The sequence below is a fragment of the Rattus norvegicus genome, chromosome 11 (assembly GCF_021556685.1).
Source record: "Rattus norvegicus strain SHRSP/BbbUtx chromosome 11, alternate assembly SHRSP_T2T, whole genome shotgun sequence".
Taxonomy (NCBI): domain Eukaryota; kingdom Metazoa; phylum Chordata; class Mammalia; order Rodentia; family Muridae; genus Rattus; species Rattus norvegicus.
The window spans coordinates 3,654,739-3,670,258 of NC_141544.1; the positions used below are offsets into that span (position 1 = coordinate 3,654,739).

The window sequence follows — 15,520 nt, forward strand, 5'->3', positions numbered from 1 at the left end:
CAGGTAGCAGGCTTCAGTAAATTTGCCAGGCTCTGATCTTGGACTTGAAGCCTCATTATCAGCCATCCAGTCTCTGAGACTGGAGTGACAGCAAGCTGGCTGGTTCCTGGGTGAGGCAGGGATCAGCCAGGAGAGGGGTGAACATACAATGTGTTCTTGATTTCTAGTGAGAACAGAATGCAGATGAATGCTTCAAGGCTAAGCAATATGAGTGGCACGGCTTGGTCAATCTCGGGCCCAAAATATAAAACAAACAAGAAAAATAAATTGTATGAGAGAGTTGGCAGACGTGATCACTAATCTTGGTTGCTGACTTGAGAGGCTCTGAATTCAATTAAAATGCACACATCTGGGCACACTTGTGATGGATTTTCTTGATCAGGTTATTTGAATCAGGATATTTGCCCTAAGTGTAGGTGGGACCTTCTGCTGGCAACCCAGATTTAAGAATGTGAAAGAAGGAGGCTTTGATTTTTGTCTGTCTGCTTTCACTCCCACTGGCAAGTTAATCTCACCTGTGGCTGCTGCATTCCTTTGGTAATATTCGAACCACCTTCTCTGATATCTCATGGTAGATTGAAGACCAACGCCTCCAGAAACTCACATGCCTTCAGTACCACGTTAAGATGGCTGAGGCATCAAGCATCATAGACTGAGCAGACAATGGGGTTTTCAGAACCCTTGCATGAGACAGCCATTGTTGGATTATCCAGACAGTGTCCTGTAAGCCAAATTACCTTTTATGTGTTTGGTGGTTTGAATAGGAGTGGGCCACCATAGACTGGTGTGTTTGAATGCTTGACCCATTAGGAGTGATACTATTAGGAGGTATGGCCTTGTTGGTGAAGGTGTGACGTTCTTGGAGTAGGTGTGGCCTTGTTGGAGTAGGTGTGGCCTTGTTGGAGTGGGTGTGGCCTTGTTTTATTAGGTGTGGCCTTGTTGGTGTTGGTGTGACTTTGTTGGAGGAAGTGTCCCACTGTGGTAGCTGGACCTTCAGATTTGTATATACTCAAACTATGCTCAGTGGTTCACACAGTCCCTTCTGCTGTCTGTGCATCAGGAACTTTGGGCTCCTCCAGCACCAAGTATGCCTGGATGCTCCCATGATTCCTGCTATGATGATAATGGACTGAACCTCTGAAACCGTAAGCCAGCTGCAATGGAATCTTGTCCTTTATAAGAGTTACCTTGGCCGCTGCGTCTGCAGCCATGAGCATGCTCAGGCTACAGAAGAGCCATGCCTCTAGTGTCCTCCACTCTGCTAAATAGAAGGTCAAGTTGGATCCCAATGAGACCAATACAGTCGCCAATGACAACTCCTGTCAGCTGATCAGGAAGCTGAATGAAGAAGGCCTGATCATCTGGAAGCCTGTAACTGTCCATCCTCAGGCTCACTGCCGAAAAACACCTTGAAGGGCAGGCATATGGTCATAGGGAAGAGAAAGGGCACTGCCAAAACTTGGGTGCCTGAGAGGGTGACCTGGGTGAGAAGGATGAGGATCCTGAACCGGCATCTCAGGAGATCCTGGGAATCTAAGAAGTTTGACCACCACATGTATCACAGCCTGTACCTGAAGGTCAAAAGGAATGTATTCAAAAACCAATGGATTCTTATGCAGCAGATTCTCAAACCGAAGGCAGAGGAGGCCTGCAAGGAGCTACTGGCTGACCAGTCTGAGGCTCGCAGGTCTAAGACCAAGGCAGCACAGAAACGCGTGGGAGGAGCACCTCCAGGCAAGAAGGAGGAGATCATCAAGACTGTCCAAGGAGGAAGCGACCAATAAATAAAGCTTCCTTCACGTCTGTGCATAGTGACCTTGCTGTGGCCTCACATGATCAGTCATTAAAATAAAACAAGCCTTAAAATTAAAAAAGAGTTACCTTTGATATGGTGTCTGTTCACAGCCATAGAAATCTAACTAAGACAAAGTGTATTCATTCTGCCTTTTCTGTTCCTTGGAAACCCTAATACAATAGCGCTCTAGAGAGAGGAACAAGTACCCACCAGACAACATGAATTCCAGTTTACATTTCTGGTGAATATGAAGTTGTTGAGGTTTAAAAACAAAAACAAAAACAAAGTTGTTGGTTTTTTGTTTGTTTTGGGGTGTTGTTGCTGCTACTGCTATTGTCATTGTTGTTGTTGTTGTTGTTATTGTTGTTGTTGTTGTTGTTGTTTTTAAAGAAGAAACACATTAAACCTCTTCATCCCTGACTGGCTGGCAAAGCCCACATCAGCTAAATCGATTAATGGATAAGGAACGTGTGTACAACAACAACAACAACAAAAAAAAACATAAAGTTATTCCTGTCAAGTTCAGATGAGAGATAACATCATGTGGGCCTGACTAGAGCCTCAACCATTTAATGCAGACAATTCAGGACACACTGTCAGCAGCATGTCCAGCGAACAGAGATGAAAGCCTGCATGTTGTGTTGTTATTTTCTTTTATGAATTTTTGCAGCCACCCTGTTCATTAATCGTGTTTATAGTGTTAACTTTGGCACTTTTTTCTTGGCTCATCAAATATTTCTTTAATGAACTGTCAGCTCACACCTCCCGCATCTCCATTGTAATGACTTTCAAATTAAGTTCATCTGGACCATGGGGGTTTTTAGAACTCTATGATGACAGAAAACACGGGGAAAAGAACCTCTTTCATTGTATTTGAAGAAAGACATAGTCATTAACCTGCCACCTTGCCCAAGTGCTGACTGTTCCCAAGCTCAGTGCTAATACCTCTGCCTCATGGGCACCATCAGAGCCCTGAGATGAGCACTTCCTAACCAGGAGGCATTATACTGACATGACCATACGGTGCTCCCTCACCTACAGCCACCGGGTTCCAAACTCCTGGTGTCCCTCCTCCCCTTAAAAGAGAGCTGATGGGATCCAGGCTCAGCATCACCCATGCCCATAACCCAAAGCTCATACCTTTTAAATATTATATGTGTTTACATTATCGAATGTGTGAATGTTCTGGCTACACGGAACTGTGTGCACCACGTGCCTGCCTGATATCTGAAGAGGCCAATAGAGGGCATTAGATCTTCTGAAACTGGCCAACAGTTCAACTGTGAGCCATCATATGGATGCTGGGAATAGAACCTGGGTCCTCTACAAGAGTAACATGTGTTCATCGTGGCTGAGCCGTCTCTCTAAGCCCCAGAATCTGTGCCCTGTCCCTGGAGATGCTTTGCTACTCTACAAAACCACATGGGAGACTTGGTGACCATCCTAGAGAATAGACTTCACCCTATCAATGAAGAGGATGCCATGGCTGGTGGTATTGTAGACACTAGGAGACTCTGAGGGAAAGTGCCTTGTATAGGGGAGTCCTGTGAGAACCAAGACTGCAGGAGCACCCTGGACTGGATAGGGATTGGGTGGGGCCATTGCAGAAGATAAAAGAGTGATGGTGCCAAGGACATTTGAGCAATCCCATGAAATATCCAGTCTGGGGTCTTAGTTAGGTTTCCACTGTTGAGAAGAGACACCATGACCAAGGACAACAAGTAATCGGGGCTGGCTTACAGGTTTAGAGGGTCAGTCCATGATCATCAAGGCAGAGGGCTTGGCAGTGTGCAGACGGACATGGTGCTGGAGAAGGAGCTGAGAGTTCTACATCTTCATCTAAAAGAAGCCAGGAGCAGAGTGTCTCCCACGTGGCTGGGCGAAGGATTTCAAGAACTCATCCCCACAGGGAGACACCTCCTCCAAGAAGGCCAACCTCCTAATAGTGCCATTTCCTGGGCAGTGCACATTCAAACCACCACAGGGTCTCTTCACATATATGATAACTGCACCTTTGTTTTAAAGTCTTGCTTAAAGACTCATGATGTTTGCGTGAAGAACATTCGTTGGGTCTCAGTGGCTCCAAAACCCCAAGAACATGAAGTCCTGTATCACCCTGAAGTATGAAATTGGCATGTGTGCACAGCCCCTCCCATCCTCTGCAATATCATAATGTTAAGTGTGTGCAGCTCCAGTGTGCAGCCTCGTAAGTGCCGGGATGTGTGAATTCTTGAGCCGCACTCTCAACAGAATCAGGCATGAGCCTTCTGTACTTTTGTTTATGGCTCTGAATTCTGGCCTAGACGGATGGGCAAGTAGTTCCAGGAAGGAAGATTGCTGGGTGCAGCCAAAGGCATCAAGGTATGTGATTTAATTACAGAGCTGAAGGAATCTGGCTCGTTTCTTCCTGTACCACATGAGAGAGGACGTCACTCTGCTCAGCCAATTGAAAAAAAATCACAGAGAAAATGCACATAGGATGCTTGTTTTACCTAGACTAGATCATGAGCCTCGATCAGATTTAAATATCCATATGTACAGAGGAATCATTGCTTTTTGGTGCAGAGATGCCCGTCCTTTTTAAGCACCCAGGTCAAGATCAGGCAGATCTGGGTGTTTGGTGTGAGAACACCTCTCTTCCTGTGGAGTCCCCCTCATGACCACTAAGGTGGCCACATGATCCCATGTTCACCACCATTCTGCTCAGCCCCATAACAGATGGAGAAGAGCACATGGTTTGGGGAGATGAGATGGGCAGATTTTAGGCCATCTCCTATGCACGGCAGAGAGCAGCGTTGAAAGGACTGGAGAAGACGTTGGCTGACCCCAGGCCTTTTCACACAGAAACAGCTGACAATCGCCCCACAGTGTTCCAGTTATGGGTGTTTCCTTCAATAACAGAGAGTTTAAAGTAGGACCCTTGCCTCCCCCTCCTGCCCCAAGATATGGGCCGCGGGTCCACGGGCTACCAGGCTTCCTGTAGGAGAAGTCTCTCTGCTTCTCTCAGAGCAGCCTTCCAGGAAAATAAATAGCATTTGCTCATTATTCAAATGAGGCTTAATTAATGCAGAACTCGCCCCCACACTTTCCAAGACACCCATGATAACGAGCTCCCAGCTCTCTTCCCCTCCAGTTTGTGATTTCAAGCTGAAGAGCTGCATGTGACAGAAGCTGGGAAGCTGAGGACCCGACAGCAGTTTGACTGCACAGTCTCACAGCTTGCAGAAGTATCTCGGCCACAAAGCCTGTGTTCAGCCATCGGCTCAGGGGTAAAGGTGGTGTGGCTGGTGACATGCTCCCCAGAGAGCCTCTAAGGTTATAAAAGAGGCTCAACTCAGGAGACTTTGAGGCTGTCTCTAATTTACACACCTGAACCAGCCCAGGCCCTAATTCCAGCCAAAACTTTTCATAAATAGTACAGCAAAAGGCACTGAGTCACGCTGACCTTTATTCATAGCCTCACGTCCTTGCTCAACTGACGAGAACACAGCTCCAGAGTCCTGAAGGAAGCAACATTGTGCCTGTGATTCTAAGAAGACAGTATAGAGGAACTGGAGAATTAAGGGTGACGCTAAAATGGAGAGAAGATATTTTCTGGGGTCTAGCCTTTGTCTACTGATGGCTGAGCACCAGAAACTTCAACACAACCGACCCAGCCAAGGCTGCCTGCAGAGATAGTGCACGTTTTCCTAAAGATATCTCAGTCAAGGCTGAGAAACACATGGGCCTGAAGAGAGAGCCCATCAGTTAAGAGCATGTTCCAAACTCGCAGGGAACCCAAATTCTGTTCTTAGGATCCTCTTAAGCAGCTCACAGCTGCCTGTAAATCAGCTCCTGGAACCTGAGGTCCTCTTCTGGATTCAAAGGGAATCTGCAAACAATATGCATGCGCGAGCATGCGTGTGTGTGTCTGTGTGTGTGTGTGTGTGTGTGTGTGTGTGTGTGTGTGTGCATGTGCCCACACACAATTGAAACTGTCCTTAATGGGGTCAGGAAGTGTATGGCCTCTGGTTTCATGCTGTTACTAATCCACTCTCATCACTACACCCAAACGATGTAACTCATAAAACCATCTTTGAACTTTATTTACAAAAAGAAAATCACCTAAGAGAAACAAGTCACGGGCTAGAGAGATGGGTCAGTCCTAAAGAGCAATGGCTGCTCTTGCAGAGGACCCGAGTTCCATTCCCAGCACCCACGTGGCAGCTCACAACCATCCATAAGTCCAGTTCAAATGGATCAGACACCCTCTTATGATCTCTAAGGGTACTATATGCATATAGCACACGCACATAAGTGCAGGTACATATAAAATAACAAAATAAATCTAAAAAATAATTGTAAATAAATCAAGTATATTCAATCACTATATTTTACCTAATTTTTAAACTTCACTTTATCCTTCAACCTTGCTGTAAATTATATCTTTTGAAAATTGGTGCCTGAAAAGCCACAGAATTGTGTATAAACTCTCTCTAAATGCCCATGTTCAAATCAGAAACAGTGACAGTCACCTTCTCTGTGTAATAAACTCACTGATTTCCCCCTGTGGTGTAGTAGGGGATCCAGCTTTTCCTGAATGCAGGTCTCTGAGTGGGACAGGAACTGCTCAGGGTCTGACTGCAGTATCCAGTGTCCCCTCCACTGCAGACAAAGGACAGAGTCCTCCCCACGGGTCCCACACACCCAGATGCTGGTGCAATAATCGAGCCTCTTGATTTCCCTCTCTGTGAGGTAAAGGTATCCATTCACCTGGAATTGATCCAGAACCTTCAAGAGTCAGAAACATCTTGCAGAACAAAGCAGCGTCTCTGGCCCTCTCCAAGGTCCTGAGAACATCCAAGAAGTCCAGTTCAGTGAGAAGATGAGGGCAGCCTGCCATTGCCACAACATTCCTGGGAGCAGAGAGCGTGGGCAGAGGAGACAAACACTGTCTTTTTCCCATTCCTCATATTTCCCCTTCCTTACATATTAAACATGCATCTTGCAGACTCATCAGACAAAACACCAGAGGCCGGGAGATGGCTCATTACGTTAGGGATTCAAGGATCATAATTTAAATTCTCTGCCCTGGGCACTCTGTCTGGAGCCACAGTCATTCCGATGTGGGCTCTGCCAACAGCAAGACATTCGGCTGCCCTGTACAGGGCAATACTGCAGCTCCACCCCCTTTCAGTCTCACATTCACTCACTAATCAATAATCATGGGGCTCAGTGCAGAGGCCACTGGCTTGAAGAAGAGCATGAGAACATCGAGTGTGTGCTAATTCAGCCTGATCACTCAATGCTTCCGTGATGTCAGAGCCACGGTCCCCAGGATACCACCTGGACCCATTCTCTCTCTGATTTAACACCTTAATTGGAAAGGGCATAACAGGAGGATACTGGAGAAAGTCAAGGGTAGACCAAGTCCTGCTCAGTCCCCAGTAGGGAAGAGGTCCCACAGCCACAAACTTTTTCACCCCTCCATCCACATAAGCCTGTGATTCATGAATGATATTAATAGAAACCACCAGGCATGGCCATGACTCCGGTGCTATGTCCAGCAACAGATGTTTCCTATAGTGGTTGTATTAGAATAACCATAACCCAAGAATGCAGACCACTCATCATTGCCAGATCACCTTCACTAACAAGGGCGGTGGTGGTGCTATAATACGCAGCTGGAACTTAGGCTGTGCCTAAGCTGGTCCTGACTGTAATTGATCTGTGTCTTCCAGAGGGGAAACTGAGGAATGTGACTAGTTTCAGATGTGGATCTCTCAGCTCTGATATGGATGCCTTTGTCAGTCAGTGTCTGAGGTGGCCCAGAGGCCCTGGGGAATCTGGATTGGGACAGGAGAGATGCTTTTCATCCTAATTCAACATGGTTCCCCCAAGTTATGACAGGATGGTTTGCCTGTTCACTTGATGCTGTCCTGGCCAGTCTGCTGGCTAACAGAGGAGCAGCACCTCTTCCTCTGCATCCAGCAAGGTCTATTCAACCCCCTCCCTCCCCCAGACCTGCTTCTCCTGTTTCCTATGAGCACAATGAATCTTTAAAGAATTTCAGGGCCCCCAAAATGAGGGAAACCATGTGGTATTTGTCCATTTTGCTTGGGATGGGCCCTCACAATGCAAGCCCTTCTCTATTTAATGATCATATACCAAACAGACCCACACAGCCCTATCTCTACCCAGAAGCTCAGGAAAATACTCCAATTTCAGAGAATCTTGAAATCCATGTATCCACCCTGCTTCCTGCTCTCACCCAACACATGAACACATACACACACACACACACACACACACACACACACACACAGAGAGAGAGAGAGAGAGAGAGAGAGAGAGAGAAATCTAAAGGACTAAAATATACTCCTAGGTCAAAGATAAATCCCAGACACTTGTCAAATTATAGGAGAAAACTTCCCTAACTTAAAGGTAGAAATGCCTATAATAATAAAAGTATCATACATTTCTCCAAATAGGTTGGACAAAAAAGAAATTTCTCCCTTCACATAAGGGTCAAAACACCAAATGCACAAACAAAGAAAGAATATTAAAGTCAGTAAGCGAAAATTCAGGTAACATATATAGGCATATAAGGTAACATATATAGGTATATAAGTATTACACCAGACTTCTCACCAGAGACTATGAAAGTCAGATCCAGAGTGGATTTTATAAAACTCTAAGAGAAAATAAATGCCAGCCCAGGCTACTATACCCTGCAAAACTTTTAATCAGTGCAGCTGGAGAAAACAAGATATTTTATGATAAGCTAAATTTGCACAGTACATTTTCACAAATCGTGCCCTATGAAAGATAATAGATGGGAAACTCCAACACAAGGAGGGAAATTACACCCTATAAAAAGCAAGAAAGTAATCCTCTTTCAAGAAACCCAAAAGAAGAGAGTCACACAAACATATTTCCACCTCTACCAAAAAAATAATAACAGAAAACCACAATAACTCTTCCTTAATATCTCTTAGCATCAATGCAAAATTCTCCAATAAAAAAGACATAGACTAACAGACCTTATACATAAAGAAAAACTAGAATTTTGTTGCATTAAGGAAAAACAGCTCAGTGACAAATACAGATAGTATCTCAGAATAAAAGGCTGGAAAACAATTTTCCAAGAAAATGGTCTGTAGAAACATCCTGGAGCATACATTCCAGTATCTAACTCAACCAAAAGTTATCAAAAAAAAAAAAGATAAGGAAGGACACTTCATTTTCATCAAAGAAAAAAATTCGACCAGTTTCAATTCTCTATCCTTAATATCTATACGATACATCCAAGGGCACCTAAATGTATAAAGGAAAAGCTCAGGCTAACGAAATAGTCGTGGGAGACTTCAACAACCCACACTCAGCAATGGCCAGATCATGGAATGGGAAACCAGAGACACAGAGAAATTAACAGATTTTGAACCGGATGGATTTAAGAAATATCTATAGAATATTTCATCCTTGAACAAAAAAATATACCTTATTCTCAGGAACTCACGGCACATTCTTCAAAACTGATCATACAGTTGGTCATAAAAGAGGCATCAACAGATACAGAAGAATGAAATAATCCCATGCATTTTCTCACAATACCATGACCTAAGGCTGGACTTCAATAACAACAAAAATGTCAGGAAGTCCAAATACTCATGGAGGTTGACCAATATTTTACTCAGTGATAACTTGGTAGAGGAAGAACTAAAGAAAAAATTAAAAAATTAAAAATGTTTTAAAATTTTAGGAATGTAAGGTACAACAAACAAACTTCTGGGACACAGTGAAAGGAGAGCTAAGAGGAAAACTCATAGCTCTGAGAGCATCCAAAGGGAAACTGGAGAGAGCATACATGAGCAGCTTGACAACAAATAAAAAAGCTCAAAAACAAAAAGAAGCAGATTCACCCGAGAGGAGCAGAAGGCAGGAAATAATAAAACTCTGGTCTGAAATCAACTAAGGAGAAACACAAAGAACTCGACAAAGTATCAATAAAACCAGGAGATGGATCCAAGGGTAAATCAACATGGTAGATAAACCTGAGCTAGAATAACAAAAGGGCACAGAGAAAGTATCCAAATAACAAAATCAGAAATGAGAGGGAAACAAAACAACAGAATCTGCAGAAATTCAAAACATCATCATTCCGTATTACTGAAATTTATATTCAAGAAAAGTAGAAAATCTGGATCAAATGATCAATTTTCTATACAGGGAGCAGTTACCAAAGTTAAGTCAGGGTCAGATAAAATATCTAAACTGTACCATAAATCCTAAAAAAATGAGAAACAATTATTAAAAGGCTCCCAATTGGGAAAAGATCCAGGACTAAATGATTTTAGTGGAAAATTCTATCAACACTTCCTAGAAACAAATACCACTATTGTACAAAATATTCCACAAAATACAAACAGAGGAACACTACCCATTTCCATCGATGAAGCCACAGTTACGCTTATACCTAAAGCACACAATGACCCAATAAAGAAAGTGAACTTCAGACCAATTACCTTATGAATATTGACAAAAAAATAGTCAATCAAATCATTGGAAACCAAATCCATGAACACATCAAAATGATCATCCATCACTATCAAGGAGACTTCATAACAGGAATGCAAGGATAGTTCAATATGTAATTCCAAAAACATAATCCACTAGATAATCAAATGAAAGAAAAATTACATTTTCATCTCACTAGATGCTGCGAAATCATTTCACAAAATGAAATGCCCCTTCATAGCCAAAGCCTTGCAATGATAGGAATTCAAGGCCCATACTCAACCATAGTAAAGTCATGGACAGCAAACCAGTAGCCAAAAATGAAACTAAATGAAGAGAATCTTGAAGCTCTCCCTCTACAATCAGGGACTGGACGCATCTATTCATTCTTTCCCTACTTATTCAATATAGTACTCAATGTGCTAGCCTGAACAATTAGACAACAAAAGGAGCACAAAGGGATACGAATATGAAAGGAAGAGGCCAATATATCACTATTTGCAGGTGATATGATAGTATACCTAAGTGACTGCATAATTTCCACCAGAAAACTAATGCACGTGATAAAGAATTTCAGCAACGTCCTGTATATAGAATTAACTCAAACAGATCAGTAACCTTCCATGAATAAACAGACCAAGAAAGAAATTAGGGAAATGACACTCTTCACAATAATCACAAATAACAAAAAATACCTCCGTGTAACTCAAACAAGGCAAAGGAAATTGCCGTATGAAAAGAACTTAATGTCTCCAAAAGAAGAAAATCTGAGAAGATGGAAAGATCTTTCATGTTCATGGATTGGCAGTATTGATATAGTAAAAATGGCCCTTTGCTAAAAGCAATCTATAGATTCAATGCAATCCCCAAGAAAATCTCAACAAAATTATTCATACAGTTAGAAGGAGAAATATGCAAGTTCATTTAGAATAAGAAAAAACAAGGTAGTGAAAACTATTCTCAAATTAAAAGAAATTCTGGGGAAATCAAAATCCCTAAGCTCAAGCTGAATACCCAGCAATAGTGATAAAAATTACATGGTATTGGTACAGAGACAGGCAAGTAAACACCTGTGTTGGTTCATGTAGATGTCAGCATGTAAATTAATGTAAATCCACCCATTCTTATCACGCTGTACGAAGCTGAAGTCCAAGTGGACTAAGGGCATCGAGAAAAAAGAGATATAAACAAACTAATAGAAGAAAAAGTGGGGGGGGGGAGTTGGGGATTTGGCTCAGTGGTAGAGTTCTTGCCTAGCGAGTGCAAGGCCCTGGGTTTGGTCCCCAGCTCTGAAAAAAAGAAAAAAAAAATAAAAGAAGAAAAAGTGGGGAAAAGCTTGAACACGTGATGACTATGGAAAATTTCTTGAACAGAACCCCAAACCAGTGGCTTATGCTCTACGATGAAGAGTTGACAGATTGGACCTTGTAAAATTGCAAAGTGTCTGTAAGGCAAAGAACGCTGTCATTCTGACAAAATGTCTACTAATACCTTGAAAAAAGATCTTTGCCATCCTATATCTGAAAGAGAATTAATATTCAATATGTACAAAGAACTCAAGAAGTTATACTCCAGAAAGTCAAATAACCCTATTAAAAATGGGGTACAGATCTAATCAAATAATTTTCAGCAGAAGAACTTGGAATGGCTGGGAAATACATAAAGAAATGTTCCACATCATTATTCATCAGGGTAATGCAAATCAAAGGATACACCAGGCAGAACGGCTAAGATTAAACATTCAGTTAACAGCAGATGCTGATCACCATGTGGAGAAAGAGGAAGACTCCTCCATTATTGGTGGGATTGAAATGAGGTACAATATTCCAGAAATTACTCTGGGCTTTCCTCAGAAAACTGGACATAGTATATGCTATCCCATTCCTGGGCATATTCCCAAATGATGCCCCAACATAGAACCAGGAGACACGTTGTACTATGTTTATAGCAGCTGTATTCATGATAGCCAGAAGCTAGGAAGAACCCAGATGATTTGACCACAGGAATGGGTACAGAAAATGTGGTTCATCTACATAATGGAGAGCCCCTCAGTAATCAAATACAATGACATCGTGAAATTCATAACAAATGAATGACACTATGAAATACCATCTTGAATGAGGCAACCAAATCTCACTCACACACACACACACACACACACACAACAAAAATAAAACACACACACATACACACACACACACACACTACCCCAAAAGCTTGAATTACCCAACATACAATTCACATACCGCAACCAAATCACACACACACAAAAAAAATACAAAAATTAAACACACACACACACACACACACACACACACACACACACACACACACAATACCCCAAAAGCTTGAATTACCCAACATGCAGTTCACATACCGCTTTAAGTTCAAGAAGAAGGATGAACCAAGGGAGGATTTTCTGTCTTAAAAGGGAATCAAAAATATTCATAGGACGTGATATGGAGATTAAGTTTAGAGCAGAGATTGAAGGAATAGCCATTCTGAGCCTGCACCACCTGGGGATGCAGCCCACATGCATGCAGCCCCCAAATCTAAACAACATTGCTGAGGCCAACAAGTGCATGCCCACAGGAGCCTGATAGAGCTGTCCCGTGAGAGGCTCTTCCAGATCACGACAAACACCGAGGCTGATGCTTGCAGCCAACCATTGCACTGAGAACAGGGTCCCCTTTGGAGAAGATAGAGAAAGTATTAAAGGAGCGGAAGTGCCTTGCAACCCAGGAAGGACAACAGTCGTCACAAACCAGATCTCCGCGGGAATAAAGCACATCCTGAAGACTGCACATGGACAGACTGGCGTCTCCAGCTGCATATGTAGCAATGCATGACCGTGCTCTGCACCAATGGGAGGAGCCCTTGGTCGTGCCAAGGCTGGACCTTCCAGTAAATAGAATGTCATGCTGGGAGGCAGCAAGGCGATGTTTTTTGCAGAGGGGGAAACACCTTTGAAGAAGACAGGGCAGCAGAAGAGGATAGGAATAGGGGGCTTATGGATGGAGCCCACACACATACAGCCTTTATATTTTTTATGCCTTTAACAGCTCAATGGCAAGGCCACTTCCTCACCTCCGAGTGGCTAAAATATCCCCCACTGATATTCCCACGTTATTATTTGCTAAAATCTATATCCCATCTTTCCTGCCCTGGACACCATTGGGCAGATCTCCTGGATCTGCTTATTTTCATACTCTTCTATGTCAGCTGCTTCTCTGTCCTGAAAGTCTGTCCTGGAGAATCTCCATGTCTTCTTACTCTCTGGTCCTTTGTCCAAGCATCCTGAAACTCCTGCTCTGCCTGCCCAGCCTAGACACTGGCTATCAGTATCTCTATTTTCCAATCAGAACCAACTGAGGCAGGGTCCCTGATTCATAAGTTCAAGACACTATGAGAAGCATGAGAATAAAAGCAACTACATTAACTATTTGTATGTGATTTTCTGGGAATAATATTCCCCAAACCATAAAGAGATACCTGTTAAAGTACTAGAATCATAGAAAATATCAAGTAGGCACATAATAATAATAGTAATAATAATAAATATTAATATTGATATAATATAATATTATAATAAAAGAAATAATAACAATAAATATAATAATTATAATAGTAAATAATATTAAAAATAAAATAATCATCATCATCATAATCGTCATCATCATCATCAAAGCATAACTGAACAGAGAAATAGAAATACAAAAATGGAGAAGGAAAAAGAATAAGTCACACATAAAGCTGATCACATGAGACTAACACCTGAATTTTCAATGGTTAGTCTAATATATAAATGGGCTTGGATCACTTTTCAACACGTTTTCAAAGAATACAGATACTAGCCTAGAATTTATTACCGAGCAAATGTATCATTCACATCAACACAAGAGGAGAAACTTTACACAGCATAATCACCAGGAAGCCATGTCTCTTCAGCAATCTTAGTCTAAAAGTAGTTAAACACATTCTGAAAATAAGGGATATTCTCAAGAGGACAGAAATGGTAAAAAACCCTGTAGTAATTCATCAGAAGAGGGAAAAAGTATGTGGCAACAACAAAATAAAAAAGACCCATAAATACTCCTCATTAATAACGCTAAGCATAGGGGTTGGGGCTTAAGCTCAGTGGTAGAGCGTATGTCTAGCAAGTACAAGGCCCCAAGGTTCAGTCCCCAGCTCCAAAAAAAAAAAAAAAAGCTAAGCATTAAGTATCCCACACCAATAATATAACGGCTATTAGTTTGTTTAAGAAAACAGGTTTATTTCTCCTGCATCCAAAAAGTACATTTGTTTTAGATACAATTGCATACTCGTGTTTAGAATGCAATTGCCCATATTTCTTTTTTTCTTTTTTTTTTCTTTTTTTCCTTTTCTTTTTCTTTTTTTTTTCTTTTTTTTTTTTTTTTTTGGTAAGTATATTTAGTGTTCATAATTTTTTTATAAAAATCTTGAAGATTTTCTGTTTAATTGTAAGTATAGAATTTTCATTTAAATGTATTTCTTTTTTTTCTTTTTTTGGGGGTGTGTTCCCCTCCCCACCCTTCCCCCATTACCGCCCTCCCCCTAACAATCACGTTCACTAGGGGTTCAGTCTTAGCAGGACCAAGGGCTTCCCCTTCCACTGGTGCTCTTACTAGGATATTCATTGGTACCTATGAGGTTGGAGCTCAGGGTCAGTTTAGGTAGTGTCTTAGTCCCTGGAAGCTCTGGTTGGTTGGCATTGTTGTTTATATTGGGTCTCGAGTCCCTTCAAGCTCTTGCAGTCCTTTCTCTGACTCCATCAACGGGAGTCCTATTCTCAGTTGTGTGGTTTCTGCTGGCATTTGCCTCTGTATTTCCTGTATTCTGGCTGTGTCTCTCAAGAGATCTACATCCAGTTCCTGTCAGTCTGCATTTCTTTGCTTCACCCGTCTTCTCTAATTGGGTCGCTGTATATGGGGCAACATGTGGGGCAGGCTCTGAATGGGTTTTTCTTCTGCCTCTGTTTTATTATTGGCCTCCCAATTTCCTGCCAAGGGTATTCTTGTTCCCTTTTTAAAGAATGAGTGAGTCATTCATATTTTGATCATCGGTCTTGAGTTTCATGTTTTCTATGCATCTAGGGTAATTTGGGCTAATAGTAACTTATCAATGAGAGCATACCATGTGTGTTTTTCTATGGTTGTGTTACCTCACTCAGGATGATATTTTCCAGTTCCCTCCATTTGTCTATGAATT

General features: G+C 42.1%; 1 pseudogene; it reads left to right on the forward strand.

Annotated features, from left to right (window-relative positions):
• Window positions 1-1,209: 1,209 nt before the first annotated feature.
• Window positions 1,210-9,065, forward strand: LOC148002418 (large ribosomal subunit protein eL19 pseudogene; annotated as a pseudogene).
• The last annotated feature ends 6,455 nt before the right edge of the window (window positions 9,066-15,520 follow it).